The sequence below is a fragment of the Echinops telfairi genome, unplaced genomic scaffold, assembly GCF_000313985.2.
Source record: "Echinops telfairi isolate 266 unplaced genomic scaffold, ASM31398v2 ScPeMD7_7468;HRSCAF=8506_0, whole genome shotgun sequence".
NCBI lineage: Eukaryota > Metazoa > Chordata > Mammalia > Afrosoricida > Tenrecidae > Echinops > Echinops telfairi.
Window position 1 is genome coordinate 81,181,467 of NW_022111369.1, and position 13,283 is coordinate 81,194,749.

Below are 13,283 nucleotides of genomic sequence, written 5' to 3' on the forward strand. Positions count from 1 at the left end.
AAGAAGCCAAGAAATAGTACTTCCCTATGAGGTTGAACTTCAATAAGGACGCCTGGACTTCTACTAGATCGTGAGGTCAAAATCTTGGCAGGTAACTCATCTCTGAGAACAGGTGCACCCTGAGGCTGCAGGTGCATACGTACGTATGTACGTGGCAGGCAGAAATAAGCCTGGCCAGAGTCAGAATCAATGGGCTGGCAGGAAGGAAGCAACAAAGGGAGGCAGGCACATTCCCACAGAGTTAGACACAGCATTCCAGGAGGTGGAGGAGGACTGCTTACCTCTCCCTGCACCCTGTCCCGGAACGGACACCAGCTAGAGGCTCTCCTCGGTGACCCAGCACATGAGAGCTCAGCCAGCACTAGCTAATACCTCTGAATCGAACGACAGAAGTGCAGGAGGCAGAGTCCCGGGACAGCTGTATTTGCTATCTGTCTCCGTCTAGACCTGGTTAGAAAGAATGGCCAAATCAAACGGCAGCACCTAATTTGCCAAATGACATTTTGAATCGGAATTGGTTTGTTCTTCATCGTTGTAGCTTTATAGGATGTAGTTGTCTTTGTTTATTATTTAGTTTGTCAAGATGGCTGTTCGTTTGCTGTTTTCTTCATCTTTAACCAGATTTGTAGCTTATTTAAGATAGCGGCAATGTATCACCAACAACAGTATTGGAAACAGAGGATACACAAGAAACAACATACCGTCCCTGCTCCGGGGAGAGCTGCAGGCCTAGAGGGAAGGTAGCAACCCACACCCAACAAGTAGACTCAGACTCAGTGAGTTTATTTATTTTTTAATGGCTATTCTTGTCTCTGCATTTCTACATCAGTTTTAGAATTAGCTTCCCGGTTGGCACACACAGATGTGCACTGTCTCACACACACACAAACACACTCTCTAACACAACTGGCATTAAAATTTCGTGATTGCTTTCCATGTACAGGTGCATTTGGGGAGAAGTGGTGTTGTGATGACATTGAATGTTTGCATCCAGGAACATGGGCTACCCCTTCCTTTGTTTGGAGCTCCTATAATGTCTCCCGTTAATCATTATTGTTTAGTTTCTTGTGTAGAGGTCGTCTGCATTTCTTTTTTATTCAGTCATACTTGTTTGACATTTTTGAATCTATTGTAAGTGGTATGGTTTAAGAATGTTTATTTTCTAATTATTTATCAGTGGTAGTTGACTTTCGCATATGCTTCTTAGTGCCAGAGACTTTGAGACATTTATATACTAATAGTAACCTGCTGGTCTGTTAAGATTTTCTATGCATGCAATCAGGTTATCTGTAGCTCAGGACAGTTTCGTGACTTCCTTTTTAATTTCCCATCCTCCTTTCTCCTGACCACACTGCATCTGCGAGGAGCTCCATATGGGCTTGTGGATTCACAGATGTAGTAGTGTTGGTGGGCCTTGTCAGGGAGAAAGCTCTCAATATTCCACCATTTAAGTATGATATAACTAGAGGCTTTGTGTAGGTAAGCTTGACGCGTATTTCTGCTTCTCCGAAAAGACAGGTAATTTGTCTTTTATTTATAGCAGTTTTCAGATTTTTCTCTGCTTTTCAGCAGTTGTACTCTGACGTGGCTAAGCATGATTTTCTGTCAGTTTGTCCAGCTTGTGGCCACTCATCAGTTTCAGAAAACGCTCAGCCTTATCGCTTCCCTTCTTCTTCTAGTGCTCCTCTGATGCCCATGACGGATCTCCCCATGAGCAGTTACAAGTCTTCGACGATCTTTTCGGTGTCTGACATTCTTTCTACTGCATATCGTTCAGTCTACGGTTTCCTACTGTCCTAGCTTCCAGGCCGCCAAGCTTCTTTCTTCTGCTGTGCTCAGTGTGCTGTTAAAACCATCTGTTGCGCTCTTAAGTTCAGCAGTATCGCTTGGACCTAGAGCTTACACAGAATCTATCACAGTGAATTCCAGTTTCAGGTGAAATTCTCTAACCTGTCAATTATTCTCTTGAATAGAGAGATCACAATTATTTCAAAGTCTCTGTCTGAAGTAGTGGCAGAAGCAATTGAATAGCTTCTGGCGATGTATTACTTTTCCACCACATGCTGGGCCCACCCACTCGTTGGGACAGTCACTGGTCTGAGGAGGATTCATTTTCCAAGTGGCCTAAACCTGGTACCTTTTCCTTCTTGAACATGAGAAAAACAAAGGGAGGAGAATGGTCGTTCACTTATGAGTTGCATGAATGAACAATCTCTTGTATAATCCATCTGATGCAAATTAACATCCAATCCATGACGATGCGTGTCACGGTACATCTTGGGTAATGAGTTTCTGCTCCAAACGACTCGACAAGATAGTAGTAGATTATTTCCTTTTCTCTGAACAGGGAACTGAGACCAAAAAAAAAAAGAAAGAAAGAAAGAAAGAAACCTGGTAAAAATCACGCTCAAGTTTCAGAACTTGTGGTGGCGTGGGAATTAAAACGGAATGCCCTGTGAGTGGCGACTCCAGCTTGAAGCTGCGGTTCCAAGGAACAAAGAGTTGGGTGGAAATCAAGGTCCCTAACCAGCTGGGAACCAAGAATTCTGTAATTGGGAGGCGGAGGGCCAATTTACAACAAATTGTACCTCAGCACAGAGTTCACCTAGCCTTCTTTGTTCTTGACATTTAAAGCTCTTTCGCAATTGATTGCAAAGCTGGCCAACACCGCCTTCCTTTCATTCCGGGTGTGCCGAGAGGACAAGGGGCTCCCGAGCCTCTCGGGCGAGGCTTCCCGCAGACTCCGTCTGCTCCAAAGGAATAAACAGAACCTCCTCCTCTGGTGCGACAACACAGGGCAGCGTCTGGACCATGAAGAGACCCAGAGAGACCTCTGCACGTCCACTCATTTTTAACCTCTAACTTGAAGACTTTCTTTTTCATTTATTCATATCTGAAGTCAAATACAGAGCGTATTTAGCCAAAGGAAACTCTAGAAACGCAAGGGCAAGAGACCTGCGTGGGGCGTCCAGAACAACACTGGCCACTGCAGAGCAGCTATCATTCGCCCAGGGAGGAAACACAGCCGTAACCTACAGAGGCCAGAAGCCACAGCCCCCTGGGCTTGGAGGTGGGTTGTCCTGAAGTTTCTGGAGCTGTAGTCAGGTGGGCAACTTCTCTTATGGGCAGAAAAGAACCGAAAGGGCTGGGCTGCCCCGACTCTTGCTTTCCCTTTTCTGTCCTGGTTTTCTGGATGTCATTGTTATCTGTATCAAGGTTTGGCTTCCGAACTTCTACTCCGTCCAAAGACAACAGCTTCTGGTCTCTCCCCTTCTCCTCACTGCCTCCTATGAAAATCTTCCCATGAGGGCAGGTGTTCGCATAGCCTGTGGCTAGTCTTCCAGCTTTAAAACCACCTTTACTAAGTCTCTGCTGCCCCAACTGCGGGGCTGCACCATCTCCCCTAGGCAGGTGCCTCTCGGCATCACATGCGCACATCCAGCTACTGGACCATCCCAGGGCAACCCAGATTCAGCAGGGGTGGGGTGGGTGTTGGTCACCCACATTTCCCACAACCCCCCTGCCACCGTCATGGTCATTTCTTTGTTGTCCTCGTTCCTCAGGCTCTGTGCTATATGCTTACACAAGGAGAGAGCGAGCTTGCAGGCATCATGGAGAGGCACGGCAACATGGCCTGTCCTTTGGCATTCAGAAATCCCGAAGAACAATCTAGCAGGCGTGGGTCGGCCTGCAAATCCCGTGCACCCCATCCTCGGCCATCTGCCTCAGCCGCTGTGCTGGCGGACCTGGGGTGCTGCGCTGCCACATTTCTTGTCAGTCTTCCCGTAAGTTTAAAAACAACGCAAAACACAGTTGCCTACCAGTAGAATCTGCCTCCTGGGGACCCCTGTAGGGAGGGTAGAAATGCGCTCGCTTGGGTGCCGTTCTCTCTCCCAGGGCACCGTGAGGGGGACTCAGACCTCCAACTGTTTGGGTAGCGGCCAAGGATGTGTGTTCTGCATCACCCAGGGACTCCTTTCTCTATGAAGTTATCCGAAAACACGGCCGGCGGCTGCTTGCTGGGTGCACCACGTTGGCTGTGACAAGCGACAGTTGTCACAGAGTCAACAGACACTCTAGTCATCGCATTCCTGCCCACTGCTCGAATGTTTGTGGACCAGGAAGCTGAGTCCCGGGAAAGTGATGAGAACAAGTGCTCAAGACAGAACAAACACCCGAGCGCGGGTGCTGACTCCCAGGTGAGAGTGCACTTCCGGTTTTAATACTGTGTCTGAGACATTTGGAACTCTGACTGCTGGCTCTTGGGTCACGATCATAAGACAACAGCACCAAGGACAAGCAAGAGTCCTGGTTTGCCCACAATGGCAAATCTTGTACGAAAGATAGTAAACCAGCTTGACCCCTTCAATGTCAACTCTGTTGATCATCAAATGAGATGCTGGCATCCACTGCATTTTCTCATGGTATCATAATCTTGATTGAGTTTTCTTTTAAACGGATGAATGCAGTATTATGACCTTTTTAAGTACAGATGATTGAAGGGGAGGGAGGCAGGGCCTCATTTCACACAGAACCTCCATCCACCTCTACGTTGATTTTTTTCCCCCACCGTTACGTTCTTTACCTACGTTAACGAGACCACATGAGTTACTCTAAAGGCATAGTAAGGGCAACTGGCTTTAGGTGCCTGGTGGCACAACCCATTTGTGCTCCACCTACTAGCCTAAAGTTTGAAGGTTCGAACCCACTCAGCGGCACCCCGGGCCCGGTGATTGCAGCCAAGGAGACCCTTTGGAGCAGCTGCATGGATCGGAATGGACCCGATGGGCTGAGGTTTGCTTTGGGCTTTTTATATCTGGAACGGCGTTGGAGGCTTTGTAGGGCAAGCTACACGAAGAAGAACGGAGGGGGGAAAGGAGGAGGCAGAGATGGAGGAAGAAGAGGAAAATTCCTTGACATCTGCCTAAGACCAGGGGAAATGGGAGCCGCCATGCTGGAAAAGCAGCTTCTGGTGTCTGATACTCAGGCTCTGTCCCCACTGCCACCAGCTCAGGAGACCCGGGAATCAGCTCCAGGTCCTCCTCACAGGAGGCCACAGACTTCTAACAAAATCCGCTGCCATGGGGTCAGGCCCGACTCATGATCCCATAGGACAGAGTAGAACTAGCCCAGAGGGGGCCCAAGGCTGCAGTCTTTCCAGAAGCAGACTGGCACCTCCTTCTCTAGAGGGATGTCGGTGAATTCCAACCACAGACTTCATTAGCAGCCAAGTTTAACACCGGTGCCACCAGCTCTCCCAAGACTTCTAATAGGCTGAATGAATTCTAAGGAAAGGCATAGAATACTCGTATTAATATGAATATCAATCTGGGGTGGTTTCGAGAGCCCTGCCTACCTCCCTCTTATAAAATATAAGTTCTCTGATTGGAGTCATTCTGGGCTTGGAAGGGGCAGAGGGGACACTTGGGCTTCCCCGTCCTCCCCCGCCTCCCCTTTCAGGTACCCAGTCCGGGGGACTGACTGCCGGGATTCTCTACTAGAAAACCATGACTACGAGTCGTGAGGCTCCTAGAAGAGGCTTCAGAACAAACGTTGCGTCTGAGGCGCACCAAAATACGGCCAGCTTTGAAGGGCCCATCTCTGTGTCCAGGTGTGAAAGACCTCAGGACACTCACCTGAGGGCTTGGATGGGTTATCCTATTCCTTGGCTACAGATACATCATTCTGTGAACAACCTTGCCAACAGCAATATGAAGTTCACGTTTTCTTTTAACCTTTCCAAAAACACAAACCAAATCCACTGCCATTGAGTCGATCTTGACCCGCAGCGATCCTACAGGACAGGGTCGAATTGCCTCTATGGGGTTTTACTCGGTGAAATTTTCATTACTGGAATTTTAAACAATATCAGACACAAGAAACATTAGATGCATAGGAAGAAGAGCTTTTGTTTGCTTAGACCCTTTGAGAGGTCAAGGTGACCCATTTGTCTCTGACCTGGGCAAGCCAGAGACTTCTGGAAGCTCAAAGGACCTGTGTGTGTATGTGTGTGTGTGTGTGTTTGTCTAGGAGCCCTGGTGGTGTAGTGGTTAAGCATTGGGCTGCTAACTGCAAGGAGGGTCAGAAGTTTGAAAACATTCGCCTCTTTGCAGGAGAAAGATGGGCTTTCTGTTACTGTAACAAATATCAGTCTTGGAAACCCACAGGGGGCAGGTCTACCCTGTCCTATGAGTCAGAATCAGCTAGCTGGCAGTGAGCTTTGTGCAAGTAAAAATATACATAACAAAATCCCACACCACTTCAACAATTTCTTCATATGCAATTCAGTGACATTCATTAGATTCTTCAAGTTGTGCCAGCTTTCTAGACAACCTTTTCCAAACGATTTTCACCATAATTAACACAAACTCACCGACTCAGCAAGGGTCCAATTTATCCTTTCGAGCTGCTGGTGCTGGTTTGCTCACAACAGACTGGTCTTTACAAGACCATGCTGCCTCATGCAGGTGATCCTCTCTACTCAGACCCAACTGTTACTTGGCTCACAGGTGACTTCAAGGGGGTCGTTTCAGTTCAAGGTTTAAAGTTTTCCTCGGGGGAACAGTTTATATATAAAAATGTGTTGTTCAATCGATAATGAAGGCACAAAATATTTATGACATTGCTTACATCCACCACAATGTGCCAGCACTCTTCCGTTTTCCTCTCGGTTCTGATTCCCGTTACTTTCCCCTGTCTCTTTCTGCCTTCTCATCTTTGGTTTGGGGCAACGGTTGCCCTGCCAGCCTTACATAGTTGATTGTCCTGCGGGCACATTCTTTCTGGGCATTGGTGGTAGTTGTATAAGCCCATCTGTTAATTGGTTGGATGGTAGTCCCATGGAGTGTCATCAGTTTCAAATTAGAAAGTGGTCTTAAGGAGCTCATCTCAAGAGTTCTACCAACCTCTTTTAGACAAGTTAATCGGTTTGGTCTCTTTAGTTGCAATTTTGTTTTACTTTAAAAAAAAAAACCATTCTAACCAGACCTTCTCCGGTGGTCCTGGTCAGAGTGGTTGGTAGTGGTAGTTGCTCTCAGGTTAAAGGATGTTGTGGTTCATGCTTTGACCCAATTGTTTCCTGGAGTCTTCCGTTCCATCCTTTTCCTTTGCTTCAAGTGCCTACATAAGTCTTAAAGCGGGCAAAGCTCCTTTCGAAACCTTCAGTGGCTCCCTTTTGCCAAAATCCTATTAGATGAAGCTGCAATGGTTGCTTGGCACGTAAAAGGCTCGCTCTTTATGATAGGGCCCAAAACAAAGTCACTATCAACTGGTCAGGTAGTGTAGGGATTTAATGCTGGAACTCAAGCCAGAGTATCTCAATCTGGAACCTGCTTCTACCACTTACTACTATGTGAGTTTGCACGTACAAGTCTCTTAGCCCCTGGGCCCTCCACTTTCCTTATCTGTAAAATGGGGATGATGATAGACTCTACCCCATTGAGAGGAGGCTGGTGGTGCAGTGGTGGAAGTGCTTGGCTGCTAACCAGTGACCTGAACCCACTTTCTCTGCATGACTTCTTTCTCCTACAGAGAAGCTCTAGTAACACTCTATGGTTTAGAAAATGATGACGGCAACATATGTATACATATGCTTGATACAACTGATGTATAGAATGTTATAAGAACTGTAAGAGCCCCCAATAAAATGATTAAAAAACCAAACCAAACTCTATGCAGGGAATTTTACTGTGTTCTATGGGATCAATTCTAAGGCAATGGATTTGGTTTCATTCCATAGAACTGTTAGAATTAAATGAATCTCCTCTTACTACTTAGCAAATGCTGCTCTGCTTCAACTACTCTTTGAGGCAAACCCAACCACTCACTGTTCCCCAAATATTCTCACTGGGCTCTATCTTTGCTTAGCTTCTTCCTCTTCATGACTGCTCAAGGCCAATCTCTTACTTCAGGTCCTACCCACCCTTCAAGTCCAGTCAAAACTTATCAACCCCACACAGTTTTTCCCGGTTCCCTGGAAGAACGAGAGTTTCCTCCATTGGAACATACTTTACCACTTCTCTGGGGAGCCGGCCCCCAGCCCTAGCCTGTGAGGCGAGGGTTACTAAAATCACGTCTTAGATGCGAGGGACAGTAAAAGTGCTTTGCCTATTGCAGGGTGCTGCACACACGGTAATGTTGATGTTCGTGGTATCGTCTTATCTCCATCACATTCCTGTAAGTTGGAAGAGGAAAGAGATTGCATTGATTCTCTTTGTTTATCCCACAATGTTTAATACCAGGGATTTCCAAACCAGGAAACGTGGGGGTTGGGGGCACAAAAGCAGAAACTTACATTTTTTATCTTGAATTATAAGCTACACTACGGAAGTTTTTAGTTGCTAGGAGGGTGCTGAGTAATTTTTCTTTTTTTTAATTATACTGAAAAGGGTAGCATAGGCCAATTAAGTTTGGAAACCTATCTTGAGACAATGAAATTCTTGTGCAAAGTTTTTCAGTGGAAGCTGCAGAATGAGTTAACTTTATGGGCAGGTTTCTTTTAGAGAGGTCACTGTGGTAGGCTGGGTTCTCTGCGGTTGTTGTTGTTAGGTGCTATCAAGTCAGTTACAACCTATAACCACCCCAAGCGCAGCAGAATAAAACACTGCACAAAACTGCACCATCCTTACATGTTCCTGTGCCCGAGCCCGTTGATGAAGCCACAGTGTCAATTCACCCCTTCAAGGGCCTTTCTCTTTTTCACCACCGCTCCACTTCAGCAAGCATGATGTCCTTCTCTGGGGACTGGTCTCTCCTGACAGTATGCCCAAAGTCTGACCATCCTTGCCTCTCAGGACCACTCTGGCTGCACTTCTTCCAAGACAGATCGGCTAGCCCTTTTAGCAGTCCAAGATATTGTCAATATTCTGCTCCAGTACCACAATTCTAATGCACTGATTTTTCTTCAGTCTTCTTTATTCAATGTCCAACTGACACATGCCTATGAGGCAATGGAAAATAACATGGCTATGGTCAGGCACACCTTAGTTCACAATGTAATATCCTTGCTCCTTGTGTTAGTCTGGGTAGACTAGAGAAACAAATCCAGGAACCTCATATGTGTATAAGAAAGAGGTTTATATAAAAGAGCAATTGAATATTGAGAAAACATCCCAGCCCAGTCCAGATCAAGTCCATAAGATTGACAGGCTAAAGTCCACCGCATTTACTCTTAATCCTCTCAAATTGACAATACATTATATAACTACCATACTCTTCAATACTCTAACAAGGTCTTATGTAGCAGATTTACCTAATGCAACACATCTTTTGATCTCTTGACTACTTCCATGAGCATTGATTACGGATCTAAGCAAGACAAAATCCTTGATCACTACCATCTTTTCTCCATTGCTCATGATGTTACCTATTGGTACAGGTGTGAGGATTTTAGTCTTCTTTACATTAGTCATTATCCATACTTAAGTCTGTAATCCTTCGTCTTCCTCAGCAAGTGCCTCAAGTCCTCCTCACTTTTAGCAAGGAAGGCTGTGTTATTTGCATATCACAGTTATTTAGAAGTTTTCCTACAATCTGGATGCCACATTCTTCTTCATACAAACCAGATTCTCTGATGATTTGTTCAGCATACAGAATGAAAAATATGGTGCGAGGATACAACCCTGATGCAGACCCTTACTGATTTTAAATCAGGCAGTATTCTCTTGTTCCAATTGCCCAACTGCCTCTTGATCCATGTATAAGTTCCTCAGGAGCACAATGAAGTGTTCTAGAATTCCCATTCTTCTCCAGATCATCCAAAGTTTATTATGGTCCACATAGTCAAATGCCTTTGCATAGTCAATGAAACACAAATAAAGATCTTTCTGGTAGTCTATGCTTTGAGTCAAGATCCATCTGACATCAGCAGATTTAACCCTTGTTCTATTTCCTTCTCAGTTTCCAGCCTGAATTTCTGGCAGTTCCCTGTCAATGTACTGTTACAACCATTGCGGTACCATTTTCAGCAACATTTTACTTTCACGTAATATCAGTGATCTTGTTCTATACGTTAAGCATTCTGTTGGATCACCTTCCTTTAGGATGGGCACAAACATGGATCCCTTCAAGTTAGTTGGCCAAGTAGCTGTCTTTCAAATTTCCTGGCAGAGACAAGTAAGTGCTTCCAGTGCTTCCTCAGTTTACGGAAACATTCCAGGTGGTATCCCATCAATTCCCAGAGCCTTGTTTTTGGCTAATGCATTCAGTGTCGCTTCAACTTCTTCCTTCGGTACCATTGGTTCTGGCTCATCTGCTACCTCCTGAAATTGTTTACTGGTGACTAGTTATTTTTGGTACTTCTGTGTTTTCTTCTCATCTTTTCTGATACTTCCTGCATCTCTTAATATTTTTCCCATAGAATCTTAAGATTGCAACTTGAGGCTTGATTTACTTCAGTTTCAAATATACTGTGTTCTATCCTTTTGGTTTTTTAACTCTAGATCTTTGTGCATTTCATTATCATATTTGGCTTTTTCTTTTTGGGCTGCCTGATTTCAAAGAAATCCAATCAATACAACTATCATTCAAATTTATGTGCAAATCACCAAAGATAGTGATGATGAAATAGAAGTTGATTTCTACCAATGACTTCAATCAGAAACTGATCAAACACAGGCCTGCCCTATTGATAATTATTGATAATTATCAATAATGCATTGATAGTTGTTGGCGACTAGAATGGAAAAGTTGGAAACAAGGAGGAAGGAACAGTAGTTGGAAAATATGGACCTGTGATACCAATGACGCTGGATATCCTGGTAGAATTTTGCAAAACCAATGACTTTTTCATAGCAAATACCTTTTTTCAACAACACAGCACGTGGACTTCCCCAAATGGAAGACATAGAAATCAAATTGACTACATCTGGGGGAAGACATGAAGGAGATGCTCTATGTTAGCAGCTAAAACCAGACCAGGGGCGATTGTGCAACAGACTCACATCAATTGCTCGTATGTGAGTTCAGGGTAAAGCTGAAGAAAATGAAAACAAATCCACAAGAGTCCAAATATGACCTTGAGTCACTCCCCCCTGAATTTCAAGAACATCTCATGAACAGATTTGATGCATTGAACAGTAGTGACAGAAGACCCAATGGGCTGTGGGAGGACATCATGATCACCATTCATGAAGCAAGCAAAACATCATTAAAAAGGCTGGAGAGAAAGAACAGATCAAAGTGGGTGTCAGAAGAGACTGTGAAACTTGCCCTTAATGGTAGAGTAGCTGTGGCAAATGGCAGAAACGGTGAAGTCAAGGAGTTGGGTTCCCTAGCGAAGAAAAACCAGTGATGCTTGTATGTGTATGTGTAAGGAAAGAGATTTACATCAAGCTATGGCTGACACCTTTGTAGAAGTAGGTAAGTCCAGTTCAAGTCCATAGGTCAGATGTAAGCTGGAGGCTTCTCCTGACTCAAGTAGCTGTGGAAGCTGATAGAGGACACAGGATGATGAAGCAGGAGGGCCCCAGGCTGGCAAATGCAAAGGTAAATGAATCCAAAGTCAGTCAACCACTGATGGCTCTGGGATCGGCAGGCAGCAGGTGACACAATAGGAAACTGACAAACCAGATGCAGTGGAAGCCGCAGCGGCAAGTGAGAGCTTGGCTCTGCTCAGGTCTCTCTTATACAACAGGCCGCATCCCCAACAGGTGGTGTCATGACACTGTGACCTGATAGGCTCCAGCCCGACGGTCCCGCAATCACAGCCGTGACAAAGACAATGGGCTGCAGTGTATAAACCTTTAGCTGGTGAGGGCGCATATGTTTAGATGGGCATTCTTCAGTTAGGGCAGGCCTGTGTAAGAAACTATGGTGGGAAATCTGAGAGGTCAATGGATGCGCAAATCAGCAGGACATCAGGGTCTACAAAGGTTTCTTCCTGGTCTTGGAACTTGTTCTTTCTATTTCTTTCTAGTTCAAATGTCTTCTCTCCCCCCTGGAATGCCTAGGTGGTCCATATGGTTTGTGTGCTCCAGCTCAGTTCAAACTCAGTTTGAGGTCCCTTGGGAAAAAAGATCTGAGAATCTGCAATCAGCCATGGAAAGCCCTGTGGAATGCCCTACAGGAATCTAAACCAAACAGCGGTGAGGTGCCTTCGGTCAGTTCTGACTCATAGCGCCCCGAAGCATAACGGAGCGCAACACTGAGCCCCTTGTCGCAGGCACCGTGCCAACCCACCTTATCAAGAGCCGACTTCTGTTTTGCTGACTCTCTGCTTTACCAAGCACGAAGGCCTTTTCCAGGGGCTGGTCTCTCCTGACAACATGCCCAAAGTATGTGAAGTCAAGTCTCTGGCATGCTCTCTTCAAAGCAGCTTTCTGGCTGTCCCTCTCCCAAGACAGATTGGTTTGTTCCCCCCCCACCCCCACCCCCGTAGCCTTCAGTCGTGTTACTCACGCTTCACCGCTGTGCATTCAGGGCCAAGGAGCGCAGGGAAGGGTCAAGGGGAGCTGCCTTCACTTCAAGTGAAGGACAGTGTGAAGGAACAGTGGGAAGCGAGGGCACACTTGCTGGGGAGGGCTAGCATTCCTGGGAAAGTTTTCTGCATTGACAAAAAGGGCACAGGACAGGGGTGGCTCCTTTTCTGTGCCTGGTCTTTGTTATCGGCATGTGGCACCTAGAACTGTGGCAGCTGTCTGGTGACAATGATGAGGCAGGCCTGAAGACAAAAGCCGAGGAAACTCGAGAAGAGGGGGACCCAGCTGGATCTTGACGCTTCCCCTGGCTGTTTGAGGACTCAATCCCACAGACCTCCTGGGTCATCGGACACCATTCTTAATGAATGTAGACGAAGCTGATCGCTTGGACTTTCTGTTAAAACTGAAAACCGTCTTACCAAATACCGCCTTCTCGCTACTCCTCTAGTCGGCGGCCATACGCTGTGAACCACGGACATCATCTGACCTTGGCGTGTGGTGTGAGCCTGCAGAGGGAATTTCTCCCCGTCCATAAAAGGAGAAGGCTTCACGCAGCTGCCCAGTTAACGCATACCGGAGCCCATCCCCTCCTACTCCTCCGTGTCTTTTTTGGCCCAGTATCATGTAATTTGGGACCGTGCATATTGGGTAATTACTAAGGTAATGATTGAGGGATTCACTTCAGAAATAAGGAAACCTAATTGGTAGTCACATTTCAGCTCGTTTCCATGACAACAGGGGCAACAACAATTGATCAGCCATTTTCTTCCTAAACAGATCGTTCAAATGCAGTGCTACAACAGGGATGCAGTATCCTCACCAAACAAACCAGGGTTGCTCCAGGAGATTGGGGTCAGACGACACTTG

At 46.0% G+C, this 13,283-nt stretch overlaps 1 protein-coding gene across 2 annotated transcripts in view; it reads right to left on the reverse strand.

Moving 5' to 3' along the window:
* CRACD (capping protein inhibiting regulator of actin dynamics) overlaps positions 1-13,283 on the reverse strand; it is a 233,791-nt gene that overhangs the window by 41,553 nt on the left and 178,955 nt on the right. The gene's annotated exons all lie outside the window — the stretch shown is intronic.